Source organism: Anser brachyrhynchus, assembly GCF_964034855.1.
Source record: "Anser brachyrhynchus genome assembly, chromosome: Z".
Classification (NCBI taxonomy): Eukaryota; Metazoa; Chordata; class Aves; order Anseriformes; family Anatidae; genus Anser; species Anser brachyrhynchus.
Genome location: NC_137697.1, coordinates 15367802 through 15386989, shown reverse-complemented (window position 1 = coordinate 15386989; position 19188 = coordinate 15367802). Strand labels below are relative to the sequence as shown.

The following is a 19188-nucleotide window of genomic DNA, read 5'->3' as shown; positions in this document are numbered from 1 at the left end:
AGATTTGTTTTACCTATTCATGTTGTATCCATGATACTCAGTATTATCTAAGAGGTTATTTCCCATTTGTTTTATATGATGGATATAGCTTCATGTACCTGATTTTTAAATCTTTGCATACTATGTGTCTTTGATATCTCAATAAAGTCACAATTGGAAGAGAATACACATCATTGGACACGTACACTCTTTGCTGAGTTAAAAACTGATTGGATGGCCAGGCCTAGAGAGTGGTGGTGAATGGAGTGAAATCCAGCTGGCAACCAGTCACCAGTGGTGTTCGCCAGGGGTTGGTGTTGTGGCCCATCCTCTTTCATAACTTCACTGATGATTTGGATGAGGGAATTGAATGCACTGTCAGTAAGTTTGCAGACAACACCAAGTTGAGGGGAAGGGTTGATCTGCCGGAGGGTAGGGAGGCGCTGCAGAGGGACCTGGACAGGATGGGTCGATGGGCAGAGGCCAATGGGATGAGGTTCAATGTGGCTAAGTGCCGGGTCCTGCACTTTGGTCACAACAAACCCATGCAGCACTACAGGCTTGGGGCAGATTGGATGGAAAGCTGTGCAGAGGAAAAGGATCTGCGGGGTGCTGATTGATGCTCACCTGAACATGAGCCAGCCGTGTGCTCAGGTGGCCAAGAAGGCCAAAGGCATCCTGGTTTGTATCAGGAATAGTGCAGCCAGCAGGACCAGGGAGGTGATCGTCCCCCTGTACTCTGCTCTGGTGAGGCCGCCCCTCGTGTACTGTGTTCAGTTTAGGGCCCCTCACTACAAGAAGGACATCAAGGCCCTGGAGCGTGTCCAGAGAAGGGCTACGAAGCTGGTGAAGGGCCTGGAACACAAGTCCTAGGGGGAGCGGCTGAGGGAACTGGGGTTGTTTAGTCTGGAGAAGGGGAGGCTCAGGGGAGACCTTACTGCTCTCTACAGCTACCTGAAAGGACGGTGTGGGGAGCTGGGGGTCGGCCTCTTCTCACAGGTAACTAGTGATAGGACTAGAGGGAATGGCTTCAAGTTGTAACAGAGGAGGTTTAGGTTGGAAATTAAGAGACATTTCTTCTCAGAAAGAGCAGTCAGGCATTGGAATGGGTTGCCCAGGGAAGTGGTGGAGTCACTGTCCCTGGGGGTGTTTAAGGAAAGTTTGGATGTGGTACTTAGGGACATGATTTAGTGTGCGATGGTTGGACCAGATGATCTTGAAGGTCTTTTCCAACCTTAATGATTCAATGATTTTATTTATTTAGTTATTTATTTATTTTGGCTTATGTTTCCACAGCCAAGGACTCTAGGCTTATCACCCAAGTCACAGAAGGCAAAGACAGAGACCAGGAGAATAAGCTGCCCACTGTAGGAGACGATCAGTTTGGAAACCATCTAAGGAGCCTGGATGTGCAGAAGTCCATGGGACCTCACGAGATGGTCCCTCAGCAGGGAACTTGCTAAGCCACTGTCCATCATATTTGAGAAGTCTTTTCAGTCTCATGAAGTGCCCAGTGACTGGAAAAGGGAAAATATAAAAACATAACTGCGATTTTTAAAAAGGGAGAAAAGGAAGGCAAGAACTACAGGCCACTCAGTCTCACCTCTGTGCCAGGCAAGATCATGGAGCAGATCCTCATAGAAACTCTGCTAAGGCACGTGAAAAATAAGGGGGTGATTCGTGACAGTCAGCATGGCTTCACTAAGGGCAGACCATGCCTGACAAATCTAGTGGCCTTCTATGACAGCATCACAGCTTTAGCGGATAAAGGAAGAGTAACTGACATCACCTATCCAGACTTGTGCAAAGCATTTGACACTGTCCTGCATCACTTTATTGTCTCTAAATGGGAGGGACATGAATATGATAGGTGGACCCCTCAGTGGATAAAGAATTTTCTGGATGGTCACCAATTAAGTGGATAAGTCCACTCAGAGACTGGTGACAAGTGGTGTTCCTCAGAGGTCTGTACTGGGACTGGTATTAACATCTTTGTTGGTGACATGGACAGTGGGATCGAGTGCACCCTCAGCAACTTTGTCACTGACATCAGGATGTGATGTGGTCCACACAATGGAGGGAAGGGATGCCATCCAAAGGCACCTGGACAGACTTGAGAGGTGGGCCTGTGCGAACCTCATGAGGTTCAACAAGGCCAAGCACAAGGTCCTGCACCTGGGCCAGGGCAATCCCAAGCACAAATACAGGCTGGGTGGAAAACAGGTTGAGAGCAGCTCTAAGGAGAAGTACTTGGGGGTACTGGTTAAGGAGAAACTTCACATGAGCCAGCAACGTGTGCTTGCAGCCCAGAAAGTCAATCATATCCTGGGCTACATCAAAAGCAGTGTGGCCAGAAGGCCAAGGGAGGTGATTCTCCCCTTCTACTCTGCTCTTGTGACACCCAGCCTGGAGTCCTGTGTTCAGCTCTGGGGCCCCCAGCACAAGAAGGACGTGGACCTAGAATGAGTCCAGAGGAGGCCACAAAGAAGATCAGAGGGCCTGAGTACCTCTCCTGTGAAGACAGGCTGAGAGAATTGGGTTTCACTCTTAAAATAAAAGGTTCCAGGGGGACCTTATAGGAGCCTTCCAGCAGCACTTAAAGGGGGCCTACAGGAAAGCTGGGGAGGGACTCTTTATCAGGGGGTGTATTGATAGGACAATGGGTAATGATTTTAAAGTAAAAAAGGGTTGATTTATCATATAATAGAATCATAGAATGGCTCAGGTTGGAAGGGATCTTAAAGATCACCCAGTTTAAACCCCCCTGCCATGGACAGGGATGCCACGCACTAGATCAGGTTGCCTAGGGCCTCAGTCCAACCTGATCTCAAACACCTCCAGAGACGGGGCATCCACAACTTCTCTGGGCAAAAAGAATTCTTAGATTATATCTAAGAATCTAATTCTCAGATTATATTTAAGGAAGAAATTCTTTACTGTGAGGGTTGTGGGGCACTGGAACAGGTTGCCCAGAGAAGCTGTGGATACCCGATCATTGCAAGTGTTCAAGGGCAGGTTGGATGGGGCTTTGAGCAACCTGATCTAGTGAGAGGTGTCTCTGCCTATTGCAGGTGGGTTGGAATTAGACAGTCTTTGAAGTTTCTTCCAACACAAACCATTTAGTGATTCTATGATCTATCTTGTAAGGCTTAGCTGGAGTCAGCATATACCAGCATACAAGCCTTATTTTGGGATGGTGGATGAGAAAAATACAGTCCAGAAATAGACTGCAAATAAGACACAATTTTAGCAGAGCAGTTAACTGTTGAGAACTGAAAGTTGAATTTGAAAGTTATCTAGTATTTTATCTAGGTAGCAAGGTCATAATGAAGATGTACATAGTGACAATGTTAACCTTAATGGCCGTAACTCCTAAGTAAAGATTGACTAAGTAAAGATAACTAGCACTACTGGTAACCTAATAACTGTGGTTATCATGTGTTATTCTGGAGCCTCTGGTGGAATTTGCTTTTATTCTGTACCTGTGTTTTCATTTTTTACCATCTTAAATCTCTCTCCATTTCCTTAAATTTACTGTGGTGCTTTAGAGAGGGCTTGATGTCCAATGGCAGTAAAAACAACATTTGATTTTAGATGTAAAATGGCTTTTATTCAAAAAGTTGGGAAAACATAAGGAAAGTTTGTTTAGTATTCTTCTAAATAAAATAAAATCAATGACAGCCCATCCAAAAGTTTTAAGTGCATTCTAAAGTACTTCCAAAACTTTTTTTTAAAGTATTGAGTACTATAAAAAAGCATAGTTTTGAGGATTCTTGTACTCTCTTAGGTCCCTGTTACATCATAAATCACAACGGTCCTGGTGTATATAATCAACAAAATCCTGTTACAGAAATGTAACTTCAGAATTTAGCATTCGCCTGTTTTTAATTACACGCAGTTCTCACATACAGGATCTACCATACTCTCCCAGTATACTCTTCTTGAAAACTCCTTGTTAACACAGACAACAGGGATACATCCAACATTGTCTCTTTCTGGATTGACATTCCCAAACATCTATTGTTTCCCATCTTTAATCTCTCTGTTGTTTCCTCCTAAGTATAAGATTCCTATAATATTTTCTGGCCTTGTCTGCATCCATCTCTTTCCATTTCAAACGTTCCTGGTGATTTATGTTTTCTTACAGTCTGAATAAAGTTGTGGTGTCTTTTTGTGTGTGTGTTTTAATTATTAGTGTTATGGTTTGTTTGTTTTTTTTTCATGTGTTTTAAAATTCCTAGAGGTGAAGTCATTTTCAGGATGGAAGGTATGTGAGAGGTTGCTTTTATAGAATACAACAGTGATGATAACACACTTGATTGCAGATGCCATAAATCACAGAAGCATAGTTACAACCCCTAACTTCTTTTTGAGCTGACAGCAGCTGAGTGGTAAATGTGTGTAGCGGATATTTATTTTGATCCGGCCCACAAATTCTCCTTTAACTGTGGAAAAAAATTGCTATCTAGGCATGCATGTATACACACAATCAAGGACATATTAGCACCTATTATCTGGCAAATAGACACATCACAGCTCATTTACAATAGAGAATTTGGTATGCAATCCCTTGCTTGACAGAAAGCCGCAGACATAGGCAGGTGGCTTAACCAAGAAGTGTTTTGTTGTTTTTCCATGGATAAACAGAGCTACCAGTTCATAAAGTCAAGGTAATCTTTTATTACAGTAAATGCTAGGAGAAATCTTTTTTATTAGTTCAGATCTCCACTGATACAGGTGTGCAAGGGCTCTTCATAATAACATACATTAAGATTATCAAGGACAGATACACTGAATGTCACATTTGCTGTCCCTAATCTCTGAAAAAGTATGATACCCTCTCAGAACTAATGCAAAAATGAGTGTGTCTGTCATTGACTTGAATATTGCAGTACTTGCGCTTCTGTTTTCATCTAAAGGTTCTTCATACAAAAATAATTCACAACTAAAGTGAGCTCTCCCTGGTCAAGGTTTCTTCATCCTGAATGCATACGTAGCCTCTCCGGTCCACATTCATAAATAGCTTGAGGGCTTTCAAGCTTCTGAGGTCATTGTGCTTCACACAATTGTTCTTTGTTGTGCTCTGTGAAGGAGATTACATGAGGGCAAGCTGGAATTCCTGGATATCATATTTCTCACTATTGAAGGGCTATCTCCTTGAATAAAAAAAAAACAATAAGGCTATCTGAAGTGACCTTGCCAATTGTTCATGTACTTTATGGTATTATACCATCAGATGTGATTTCAAATGTAGAAGCCCTGAAAAATCACAGGGATCTCTTTCAGGAAAGATAGTGCCTCTCTGAACTGGTCAAATTTTTTTGGCTGAAGGTTACACTTTCTGAAATATGACTCTGTGCATCAACTAAAGTATTTTATTAGCATTTCCTTGCATGATTTAACCCCATCTGTTATAGTACTTCATTGTCAGCAATTGCTGAGCTGCTAATCCCTGTAAGCATATTAAAGTTAAACACATGTAATAGAAACAAGTTGTTGTACACCAGGGGTAATTCTCAGCAAGCAGAGCCAAAAATAAAAAAAATTAAAAAAAAAATTAAAAAATATAAAAAATAAAATTTACGAGGAATCTCATTATTGCTAAGTGAATATTACTGATGCAACTACTTGCTGGCAAATAATAGATAAAATATTCAACATCATATAATAGAAAAATATGCCAAATTCCTATTCTTTCACTTTAGCTTGATGAAAATGAAACATGCAACTGAGGGCAAGAGAAAGAGTTTGTCTACACACACATACTCACACACAAGTAGGAAAATTCCAAGCTTCCAGATTGCTGGTGTTCAGAAAATAAGATACTGGGTAGTGGAGGGAAACTGTCATACAAGTAGAAAGGATAAGGTCTCACAGATACTGTTATTCATCCTTGAAGCCAAAGAATTCAGTGAGAAGAGGTAGATGTTATGACTGCCACCAGAAAAGTTTCAGTTCAATCTTTGCATAATTAGACACAAATCTAAACACTTTCAGCACACAAGACTCTCATTCAGGCCCCAAAGGGTAAATCTTCACTGGTCTTGGAAGCTGTAGTTTTCAGTGATCTTTTTTTTTTTTTTTTTTTTTTTCTTCCAATACTGCTGAAATCTCAGTTTCTCAAGGTGTGGTAAGGAGGCTGTCACAAAACTGTTGGGTTCCAATGCATATTGTTTCAATTAGAGCAGTTTGGACAGAGCCCCTGAGAAAGCCATGCTTCCATCCTCATTTCAGAAAAGCATGAAAAAGAAAACTTTGTTTTCTAGATGATGTGGGGTTTTTTTGGTGTTGTTTTTGTTTTTGTTTTGATTGATAGTTTGTTTTTTTTTTGTGGAGTGTACCTGTGATAAAGATTTTGTTCTAATATGTGTACAGGGAATTTGCCATGGTACATTCATAAAGGGAACAGTGGTTTCTGTTGGTATTATGTCCTTGTATATCCACCATAAACATTCATTACTTTATATGGTCACCATACTTAGAACACAGTTTAGGCTGTGTGCAGCCCAAAGAAATGGAAGGAATCTTCTGCTTTCCCTCTCCCACCAAGTCCTTCATGACTGTGGAGTCAGGAAAATACTTACAACTATTACCTCAGATACTACATCTTTTCCATGACCCTAAATTAGAACTGAGAAATATCTTTCCAAAAGCTTTCTGACTGAAACAAAACAAAACAGAACAAATAGAAAGAAAAAAAAAAAAAAAGAAACTGGAACAACAAAAAATCCAACACCACAAGTGTTACAAGTGTTGATTAAATGTAAACCTACAAAATGTGACAATTTTGTTTTAGGAAGACAGACTGCAAGGTCAACAGATGTAATTTCAAATTTCAGGAAAACTTCTATTTTAGTTGGTTTTTAAAGCTATTTTTTTTAATAAGATAAAATGTAAAACATTTTAAAAGGAGAATTTATCAAAATGCAGTATTTCAACTGACCAGAAACTGTCAGGAACTTTTTTCATTTTGTGAGATCAGGATTGGGTTTAAACATCCTGAAACTTCTCTGAAAGGGATATAAAATATTTTAGTTGCAGAATTTGCCATAACATGCATCTGGAATTTTAGTAATTTCAGATGACAGTTAGACAGAAGCATAAGTATAAAATAACCTTTATATTATAATTATTATTATTTTATGAAGATATATTTCTTTGTGGTCATTAATGTACAGAAGTGTTGGATGAATTTGCTGTGTTTCTTGAGATTACAGCTGGCAAGAGTGGTTTAGTAATGCATCTGCAGAGACAACATCACTCAAACAGATACTAATTTGATGGGATTTCACATGAATATCTGGTCTGCAGTCTACTGTTCACAGCGCGTATTGGCTTCATAGGAAGGGTAATGAAATCTGAATGCATTTCATTTTATTGTATTTGGTGCTCTTTTTTTCCACGACATAAAATTTTTCCACAGTCATGATAATTTTGCACACTCCTAAACTAAACAAAAGGCAGAAGGAAGCAGCACCTTGATTCCTGTGTGAACACTACCACAGTCAGCATGTTTTAAAAGAATGCTAATTGACATCTGTGAAAGAGGAGAAAATACAATAGCCAAAAAAGTGTCAAGTGCTAAGCTTGTAGAGCATCCAGTAGACAGGGTAAACATAGACATTTAGAACATTTTACAGTGTTGGCTGGATTCAGCAAGAACAAGGGGTTGGTACAAATACCTGCAAACTGATTAAAAGCTTTCTTGGTGATGCTTGTAACTCCAAACTCCAGTAATGGGTACATACAGAGCTCAGAAAGGTCACAGATTTTAGTCTACGTTGATTGTCACTTATAAGCAATGTACGTCTCCTGTTGATTTTGGACTTCTGCCCAAGGAAGTTGGGGGAGGAATTTAAAATGGCCAGAAGTCTCTAAAACCTTCCCTCTTACTAAGAAGGTCCATTGTGTAAAAACATTCATTTTTGCTAAGTTCTATTGTCAAATATTTTTCTAGGTTTTCCCAGTTTTCAACAACTGTTCTTGTTTCCCTCTTCTTTGAAGAAAAATAACATCCTGTCTAACCTTAGGCAGGGAAACCCCCCCACCATGTGTGCGTGCAGTTAAGCATGCAAGCAGTCCTATTCACAACTCTTGGCAAATACTGATGTGGATTTTTAAATAACCATAGCTGGACTTGAAATCTTGGACTCAAGTATCACTGTACCCAGGAATTTATGGTGCACATTTTCAGTGGAGGAAAACACAGAATAAAATCCATTAAAACCAAGATAAGGAGAGAATAGAGACACTGTGAAGCTGTATGGATATGTATGTATGCGTCATTGCTGGAATTACAGAACACGTTTGATTTTTGGTTTAAGTAGGCTTGAGAAATAAGAACAGGAAAAGTCCTGAGAATAGTAAAGCTAGCACCCTTCCATACATAAGACACTGGCCTGCTATCTGTTTCTTTCCATACATATTTTTTTCTGTTCTTTTCATTGTGTCATATGTGTTACTTCTTCTGAGGAAAACACTGTAAGCTGCTCTTGCCACAGACCTGCGTCCTGACAGCAGCAGTGGATATCTCATTGGTACCTTATCAGCTGTCCACGTTTCAAATATCCGGGAGCTGAAACAATTCTGTCAAGGTCATTTGATTATCCCAAGTTTACTAAAACTCCCTTGAGAATTTTCGTGTGATGACTAGACGATTCAAAATTAGTTCATTATCATCATGTTTTCCAGACCTTTATAGCATGGGGAAACATCCTCTTACTTTCTCAACAATAAACACATTGTTACAAATTGATAATCATACCAGCAAGGGCAAATTCAGAACTACATTGACCCTCACAGAAATGTACAGATTTCAGGTGCAGATCCAGCCAACGTAACATTAGGTACCTAGCAGAAATTTATGTCTTAAGATTGTGTCAGGTCTATGCTGTCCTCAGACAGAAAAATAGGTAAAGGACAGCTTCTGTGGGCTACAGAAAGGGCTTAGGTTAAACAGGCTCTTCACCTATATAATCTGTAATTTTGAACTGGATGGATCTAGACCACTGTGCTTTGCTCTTTGGAGGTTACAGTTCTACTGTACAATAAGATTAATTAGTTACAACCTCATGATGTTATTTCCATCACTTCAGAATAAAAAAACAACAATCTTCACCTGTATGCATTGTGAGCAATAACTGAATACAGACAGAAATATGGTGCAAAAGAGACTGTCAGAAGCTCTGAGGAGATTAGTTGGCTATTTCTCCAGCAATGGTGAGGTTCATGACTCTCTGTATCATATAAGTCAGTTTTCCCAAGGTAATAATGCTTATTGGTCACATATACTGTGTTATCATGGTCACAGAAGAGGTACTATGTGGCTGTTTTTAATATCTATTAGGGAATTAAACTTAGAAGATGATGAGGAGGTAACTTTTAGAGAACGCAATATATGTGAGGACACCGCTCTCTAGATTATTAAACCAGGGGAACTCAAGGGAGAGACATGAAAGAATGAGCCCTATAAAGACACAACGCACAAACTATGAAATATATGTAGAAAAATTAGCAGGTGTAGTCAGCAAATACAAAACAGCTTTTCCTGACAGACTTACTCAGCTCTTTAAGCTCACACAACACATATAAAGCAATCTGTATTTTTCCTTCCTAATTGTATTTTAAAAATATAATAAAGCAAATTAAACACAAGAAAAAAATGTATGACTTCAATCATAAACAAATTACAAATCTTTTCACTCATGAAAAATACATCTAGATTTTGTAAGTAATAATTTATTTTCTTTTACTGTTTTTAAATAGCAATTCCTAGTGATCAAGGGGCACTGAACTCTAAATAATTGATGGAAGAGAGGATATAGTCAAGAAATCTGGGATCACAAAAACAAAGATGAAATTTGTAAACACTGGAGGATAGGGTCAGGATTCAAAATGGTTTTGACAAAATGGAAAGTAATTCCAAATCTTAAAACGTGGAATATAGGAGAAAATAATAAAACTCTACCAATAGAAAGGAGAGGCCAATAAATGGCTCCAGTAGATAAAGACAAAAGGATCTGGTGATGCGATTATCACAAACATAGCAGAAGTCTGCTGGAAAGGAAAAAAATGGAAAACAAAACCAAACCAAACAAAACAAAACCACCTCTTCCAGATGAAGTTATGTACATTGCTGTACACATGATGTATATTTCCAAAATAAATTTTGACTAGGATGCTGGCTGAACATGTCCCTCTCAGAAAATCTCTTGGGCTTTTAAAATCCACATAGTCATCAGTATATTCTCTTTGTGTCTTATCCCAAGGGCAGCATCATTTTCAATAACAGAAGGCCTCACAATACCTTAATTAAGCATTCTTTTAGGATTGCTTCTGAAGGGAAAACCTTGCCTTCTTTGTTTAACTTTTTCCTCTCTACACCTGTGGGCAATCCAGGCCAGCCCATTTGTATTACAGCCTGGGTCACCACCTCAACACCTGGCTGCTACCCTCACTGTTAGTTATTTAATGTAAACGAGTACAAGGTGCATGATTCCCGAGACTGCAAAAGGTAAGCAGAAAGTAATCTAATCTGACAAGTGATTGACTGGCCCTTTCTATGTTTTGTCACTTTGGTTACAGAGAGCTGCTGTGGCCCACCAAAGGGTATATGTGGTGACAGGTGGCGGGGGAGGCCTGGTGTGCCCCAGCTGTGACTTGTCCCCAGCCTCACTCCCAGCAATGGGTCTGAGTGATTGCAGCAGGGGATACCTACAGGTGGGAAGCTTATTCCCAATTCAGAGTGTAACAGAGCTGTTGAAACCAAGGAGTACAGATCAATTTTTGTTACTTATATAAAAATATTGTATATTTTTGCCCTTCAGAGTTTTTGATTGGCCTCATAAATGTACATTTTTTTTTCCTCTTCTGGCTTTCTCAGCAGTTGTACTGTAAGTTCTTTCTCTTTGGTGGAGAAAAAGATACTGAGCATGCCATTACACATTTATTATGGAAGTGTTTTGGGGGGGAGAGAGGAAGATTCAGCATTTTTTTTCAAAGGGAGGGGGAGAAATGCTGTGATTAATGCTGTGCTACTTCCTATAAATTACTTCATGCTCCATAATCCTAGCAACTCAGTTTTTGCTTGTGTGGTTTTTAAGTGGAAGGCATGTATGCAAAGGAGCATAGGAAAAACTGTACCACAGATCTGGTTTTGCATGCACGGTGGGGAATCCAGTAGAGCAGACTGCAGGCTTTAACCAGCTTCCTTGTATTTTCTTGCAGAATAAGGGAACAAAGTACATGGCTTTACAGGAGCACTCTATGTATAAAAACTGCTATTTTTTCTAAAGTCAAATACCATAAGATGGAGTTTGTTGCAAGGCTGGGTTTCTAAGACGTCACCTACTGCATCACTGTAGTTTATGTCAAATAAGTTAATCATGATCTCAGCACTTTCTCCAGGGCGAAGCCTTTTATACTGCAAGAACTAGTCTAGCACAGGTACTGACTGTACTTGTATTCTTGATGTGTCAGCAAGCATGAGAAGTTAAACTAGAGAGAACATTTTGACTAAATGAGTTCATTAAAATACATTGCTTTGTTGAAGCTAAAACATCTTAAGTAGAACTTCTGGCTAGGTAGGAATTTTCCACATTATTTTTTTCAGTAAGTAAGTCTTGTTATGCGAGAGCATGACTAGCCTCAAATGCAAGAACTCCTGGCCTTGCTATCTAGATCAAGCAATCTGCTCTGAGCCCAAGAGCCCTCATGCCAAGGAAATGCCATGACAACTCCAGGCTTTTGTGTGCCCTTAACACCTCTATGGCACTGACATGAAAACTCTCAGCTGAAGAACTTGGTGTTTTATTTCCCCTTACTTGCACACCTTGGCTCCAATGAAAAATGCCAGCTTTCCTACTGAATTTTGAATCTGAATTTCCTACTGAATCATAAATATATGATTTTGTATGACCAAAGGGGAGAGCAGTCATTTTACTGTGGAACAAACACCAAACTGGAAAGACATAGGGCTGCCATGGAACAGGATGCTCCTCCTCTGGATCAACAAGCTACAATCTTCTAAGCACACTGAAGCACCTAGGGAAAGCAGTCACTTCTGTTATATTTTTCCCTGCATAAAGTCAGAAGACTTCAGAGATTGGGACAGTGAATTTGAAACCTTTTGTGTACTCAAGGAAAAGTGTAAGGAACTGAATTACTGGACTATAAAATATTTTTTTGTTGGGCTGTGTGGCTCATCAGACAAAAATATATGATTTGAGTGAGTCCAATTTATTTCTTTGGGTACTGCCAATTCTCTTTCCTGCAAAAAGGACAAGATCAAGGGTGCTAAGCAGCAGAAGTGATGCAATAGATCTGATGTCACAATTTTGTAGTAATAACTTAAAGCTGTTCGAGGAAAAAAAAAAAAAAAGCTTGATCTCATCTACACTTGCTGACTCTTTGGAAACAGAAATGTCAGTGGAGGCAGTGTCTCTCCGGAGTTTGCAGGATTCCTTTCCATGTTTCTGCTCAGGGTTTCTCCCTGAGCCCAACAAGCGTATTATGCACGTCTGGACTGCCAGGAGCCCATGGAACCAGAGCAGCTCCAGTATGTTACTGAGCCTGCAGTCTGCAATTCCAGCACTTCGATTTGCAACTCTGTTACTTGAATCTGCCGAGTCTCCCGTATGGGGACCACCAGAGTTTCAAAATGTCAGGTGGAGGCAGATAGTTTTGTGTTCCCTCACTGGGCTGGCTGCCTGTGAAGGTTTCCAAGGAATTTGGGCTGCTGTCCAGTTTTGGTGGGACTTGGCTCTTCAGTCCTGCACAGCAAACAGAATTGTTAATGCTGTGGAACAAGACTCCTAGTCCAGGGTTTGATCTTAATAAAGAATGAGGGGTGGGGACAAATAGCACCAAAAAAATGCTTCTCAGTGAGGCTGTTTAGAAACTTCACTCCTGAAGTACTCAATGTAATGGGTACCTTACTCAGACGAGCTCTTACTTATTCATGACAGCATTTCTAGGTGTTGAGAAGCTCATACTTCAATCACTTGCTGACAAGAGTGCTTTGCTGTTCCCATGAAAGGTTAGTTGGTATGAAGAGGAATTGGCAGATGCAAATCCAGTGCCACTCAGAAAAGAACTTTCTGTATACAGGAGGCTAAATCTAACCACAAGCTAATGGGTGCAAGGAGGTAATAGCAGATTATCTGTGAAATATATTATCAGCATTTAAATAAGTAATGTCTGATGCTATTACTTGATTTGACAGACTTTGGAACTGTTGTTATGTATGGGATGAAGCACTAAGAAGCCAGGAAGTTGGTTAGACAATCTATCTTGTAGCTATCTTGCTGTTCAGTTTTTAAAACTGAACACTTGCAGCCATGCATAGGAACAGCAGGAGTATTTCCCATCTGTGGTGTAATTGCTGTTTTCATTTTGTTTCAAAGGAAAAAGGTGCTGCTGTTTCACAGTAAATTTGTTCAGGAAGGCTCCTTCAAGGCAACAGCTAACCACTGATGTCCTGCCAAAGCTGTAACGGAAAGCATTGCCTCTTTAATTTGCAATAACTTGCCAGGATCGTGTACTTGTGAAAGAAGGGAAGAGGGGAAGTAGGGTGAAGAACCTAAATCAAATAATTAGCCACTAAACTTGCTTTGCTTTAAGCTAAAACAGTCTCACCCCTATCCCTCTACCCTCCCTGGATTTTCAGTACATGAAAAAAGCTTTCTCCAACTTAAAACTGCCTCTGTTAATTCGTTCTTTTTGTTAGATTTAGGTTTGTTTAATGCAAAGACCTGTTTTTAAATGGAATCATTTAAATTTAAATGTTATGTGCCTTTTTTCAAGCTCTAGTTCATGAGTGATTCTAGTCTTGAAATTTAGTGTTTTTTTTTTTTTTTCTCTGAAGTAATTTTTTTTTAGTCATTGAAAAATTATTTAAATGATTGTTAGAGCTCAGAGATGGGAAAACCAGTGGTTTTTTTGTTCTGGATTTTGGGTAAGTGATCGTTTACAAACTTAGTCCTTCATTATTCTTTCAGATATTCACTGTGAAGTCTCAAAGAGTGATATCCACCTTACACACTGTTGCATACTGGATTAGGACCATTGGCAATGTTGCTGCTTCTGCTCCTGCTGGCTTCTCAAGGCTGTCCTTCCAAACAGCAGCTGGTGTTTACATGCTAAAAAAGGGAGGAGAAAGTGTTAAGACTAGAGTATGTTTTGGTACATGCTCTGTGAGCAAGGAGAGCTATCTTAATAAAAATAAAAAAAATCTCTAGTCAGAGACTGCATGTGTTTCAAAATAATAATTAAAAAGAAAATAGCAGAAATTCTTGGCTAACTTACATGGTGATAAGCTGGTGCTTTGTGCTCAGCTCCTGCCACCCCTTTCCACAATCCTGATGCTTTGTTACAACTGGTGAGGTTACAATATGATGAAAAACTGAGACCTGTTGAAGGAATAAATATGAAAGGTCTAACTTGTTGGAAATATTTGCTGATGTAGTGGCATTAATAGTACCATGTTCTGGCCAAGGAATTTGAAGGATATGGCAAACTGCAAACACTAGGTCAAATTTTGAGGCCACTGCAATGCTTTCAGTTTCAGTTCTATCCTCTGCTGGAGAGAGTTCAAACTCACATCCATCATCCTGCCCTAGGTACCAGGGTATAGACTTCTCTGCATATTACTGTAGTTTGTGCAAAGGTCAGTAGATAAAATGCCTAAATCATTCTTAGGAATTAGGACTCTTCCCCTCTATGAAGTGTTATGATTACCTGGCTATCAGATCAGGTTGCCACTTGTTTTCTCTTTAAGGCCAAATGAATCTTTAGTCCATTCTCTGTGCAGCAGAACAGCTTAAACAGGATGAAGCGCAGATTTCTCATACAGAGTAGCTAATAGTAGTCAGGCTGTTTGCATATGGAGATGTAAGCTTTGAAACCTCTCAAGCAAGGAAAAGTAGTTGAACTTGGGTTTCCTGCTTCCTTGCAAATATGCTTTGGATACAATGTAAAATAAGATACCAGCACTGACTGTGTTCAGTAACAAGAATTGAACTTGCTCAGTGCTTTGAGGGGAAGGAGAAGGGTTCTGGGTTGCAGATCTGACTTGGCAGAGGCAGTACCTTACAGACTGCCTAAAGTGAGCTGACCTGACATGAGATTTATTTGTATAGACAGATTTTCCTACTGACTATCTCTAGACAGACTTGTGATGAGCGCTTTGTTCATGAAAAGCTTTTTATAACATCTCTGATGTCTACTGCTCAAACAGTATGACACTCAACTTGCAGTCTTTAAGGACTTCCACTGGAGTTGATACAGAGTCTTTAGTACCATGTGCAGCATGGTAGACCATAGTGCTCTGTGCTGTCCCGCTTTCACTCCCCCCCAAAATAATACATAAATACACACACACACAGATATAGATATAGATATACATGTAAGCCTTCCAGAACTGAGGAAACTTTTCATCAAAAGCTGTGTTAGGATTTCACAAATATATTGTTTGATTGTAAAAATGTTAGTCTCAAAGTACTTTGGAAAAACAGGGTATCCTTTGGCAAAATTCTCACTGAATTTAGGAATGTTGTACAGGGAAACAGTCTCTGGAACGCTGATGGACAGGGTCATATTTGCTCGTTCTAGTGTATTTCAACCAATATGACTAAACATTACTCTTGTGGCTTTTTTTCCTCCTCTGATGATTCATAGACTGGAGTCTATTGTTAACATTGGATACATGCCACTTTCACAGCTGAACATATTGCAGAAATCTAAAAACATTTTTGAAAGGACTAAATGACAAAATTATTAAAAGCTCTTAATGGTATGCAGTTTATTTGTAGCTCATGAGTGGGAGAATCCACTGCATACTAACCATTGTTCAGAAACGATACATTATGAGATCTTTTGGTTACTGAGGAAAAGTTTTGTGCTATGTATATTTCTGCAGATTTGAAGTTAAGTAGGTAAGTCACTTGCCTCAAGTGGGAGACAGATGTGTGGTAGAAATGTCTGTCTCTTTAATGAAGAAAGAATGTCAATAAGGCTTTGTTGTCATAGTAAATGTATATGGTACTTCACAAATGCCTATTGTCCCTAACTAGCATAATATTCCCCTCTGGATTTCTCTGTCTGCTCTAGATTTAATTCTTATCCTGATAACCAAGTTCAGTCAGGTTCCCCAGACAGGGCCCATGATGGAGTGTCTGCTTCCTTACAGTCAGCTGGGCAGGAGTGTTCCCCTTTGCTTTTTAACCTTTCCCACAGTAAGGAGGCTCCACTTCACCTAGCAAAACAATTACAATTTCCCCTTCCCCATGAATAAAACCTCCTCCCAACATGTTTCTGCCTGACGACTCTAAATGCAAATTCATATAAGTCAGATGTCTGCTCTCTTGTATGAAAGACTGCTGTATTTGTTTAATTTCAAGGTTTTCATGCTCCATAAATTGACTGTAATATCTGAGTGCCTTCTACCTGACCCACTGTTAAAAACGCAAAGCTATGCTGTATTTCATGGAGTGTATGTGGTATCTTCAGTGGGATTGTTAGAGAATGCTACTTTCATGATGGTGTTAGCAGATGTTGGTCCTTATCCCTCTGATTGGTGACCTTCATGAACCACTGTAAGTGAGAATGGTCTTTTGACTGCTCTGTAGTCAAAGGGTGCAGTTGCAGCTTTGATGTGCATAGCCTAGAGAAGCCCCAGTAGCTCTATAGTTCTGTCTGTGAGCCTGGAGTGTACTTGCTTGCTGAAAGCTAAGCTTCCACTGCATTGTTTCTATTGGTTTCTTGACTGACCAGATCACAACAGGTATAAGCAGGAGTTGCTTGTGCAGTTGCATCTTGTAAAAGGCCTCAGTTTCCCTCTGTCTTTGATTTAATCTTTGATATCTTGTTACTAAAGGTCTGATTATTTTCCTAAAAGTATCCCTGGGGCATGATGTCATTCTTTGTTACTGAGGAAAGGATCATGAGAAAAGATGGGTCTTGCATTATGCTCTAAAAATAGAGAGGTCACTCCCATTAACAAAAGATAAGATTTTCAAGTTAAGGAAAACCTCATGTAATCTCACACAGACAGAGCACACAAAAACAAGGCAAAGTGCAAGGAAATGTTCCAATGCAGTCTAATTGAAGGGGGAAAAATCCAAATTACTTAATGCTAGGTTAATTAAAATGTATTTTCCAGAAAACATTAACCAGAAATGAAAGTTTTCTGAGAAAAGCTTTAAAATAAATCTGTGGAAAAGCAGGGAGGTATCCTGAGCTCCCAGCTCTGGAAAGGTTGAAATGAGCTAGAGCCAAAGAAGCATTTCTTGAAGTTGTATCAGAGCAAATCGGAGTTCCATCAGAGTTCCTCTCCTATAATGCATATCACTGTTTCAATTTTATTTCCAACAAAACAAAACTTCTGTCAAGTTTTGGTATCAACAATTCCCCAGAATGTAGTGCAACAAAACATGTACGTGTAATGAAATAATAATAAAACTAGAACAAATGTTTATTTTAACTTCTATGGACTCCTTGGAGCCCTAAAGATAAATGAATTTCAGGTAAGAAATGAGAGAAACATCATGTAAATGAATGTTAGAAACAGTGGAATATTAACGCTAAATTTGGGCTTAATAAACTCAGTAAGACAATGCAATTCAACCACTCCTTATGGCAAGACATGTGGAGAGCAGTAGTATCAAGACCAAACTCACTGAAATATTGCAATAGCCATGGATAGGGGAAAAAAAGTACCTGCAACATTCATGTATGGGGTGTTCTGAAAAAGAAAACACATGGATAGTGGGAAGGTGGATGAAGGATTGCAATAGGAGCATTTGGACCTGCTGCTGGAGTCCAAACCTAGATCTCAATTTAGCGGAAGTGGCATTCTGCATGCTACATGGAGACAGAGTTCGGTAACAATAACTTACAAGAAGGTCATATGCCAGCATTAATATGGGCCCAAGTTAATATCTGAAGAGATCAGATATGTGGGTGGTATAGGGGGTCTACTTGCATTAGTGGAATGAACCATGTACCATTCCACTTGTGCAAATTGTCCTATATTTAGGCTTGTTTTATCCTCAAAGTGTACAAACTTACTTTAAGTACAATAAGCTTCCAATAAATGTTTATTGGACATACCTATCAAATAAACTATTGTAGGGGATAAAGATGAAAGAAGAAAAGTTTTACAGATAGTTTAAAATATCTTGAAGTAAACACTATAGTGAAAACAATAATAATAAAATCTAGCCTTACAGACCCTTTTCAATAATTCCAATATTTTGTATGACTGGGAAATCAGTAAAAGTTGAATGTTCTTCTGGATTTAGAATTTGATAGTGAAAGCATTCTAAAAGAATTATTGCTAATTTTCAGTCCTAGGTTCTCTCTGATGGGGCTTGAAGGTAGTGACAGCTTATGACAACTACTGCTGACTTCTGTGTATATGGCTCTCCTATAATTCACGTATTTGGGTAAGAAGGATGGTGGATTTTTGCTTTTCTTCGAAAGCTGTTTAAGTCTGCATGGTACTAAGGCTGATTTCAGTGCAAATGGCTCACTATTTTTGTCTTCAGAATTCCAGGTTAATACTGAATCTGATGGATATGTTGCCACTGTGTTAACGCTCTGAGGTTTATAGAGAGGTTTCTGTACTAACATGTTCTCCCTCTAATCTCTCAGACTCCAGATGAGTTTACCTCGTAAAAAGCTTGTCTTGACTTAAACTTTGAACAATGCAGCTCCTAGCAAAACAATTCAAGAGATTAAATCCTGGATTTGTCTTTGTTATGAACATAAGACATACACTACTATTAGTTTCCTGGGATTCCACAGGCTGGAAACAGCAAGTTGGAAATTCAAGACTTAGCTTCTTCTGAAATTATTTGCCATGAAAAGTGTCCCAAAGTCTTTTCTGTCAGTGCCTCAGCCAAACTTTGAACAGATTCATAACCTAACCTATCACTGACAGAAAATAGGAATGCTTATTTCTCTGTAAAATCAGGTTTTAAAACATTTCATATCAGCTACTAAAATGCTTTGGCGGCTTTTGAAAATGCATGCAAATGTGTAGACTTCTGACAGTCATCAGGCTGGGACCAACCTCTGCTAACTTTAAATGTTATTTCTAGACTAGTTTCTTTCAGGTTCCTCTTTGGTTAAAGGAAAAAATTTCGACACTTCTGAATTGATGTTCATCTCTTTCTAAAAAAGACACCTGAGATAGGTTGGGCAACCAAC

At 39.3% G+C, this 19188-nt stretch overlaps 1 long non-coding RNA gene across 1 annotated transcript; it reads left to right on the top strand.

Annotated features, from left to right (window-relative positions):
- Positions 1 to 10710: 10710 nt before the first annotated feature.
- On the top strand, positions 10711 to 17431 carry LOC308185534. Its single transcript, XR_013943445.1, has 3 exons — positions 10711 to 10871; positions 11206 to 13124; positions 13977 to 17431. It is a non-coding gene; the product is annotated as an uncharacterized lncRNA (long non-coding RNA).
- Positions 17432 to 19188: the final 1757 nt, after the last annotated feature.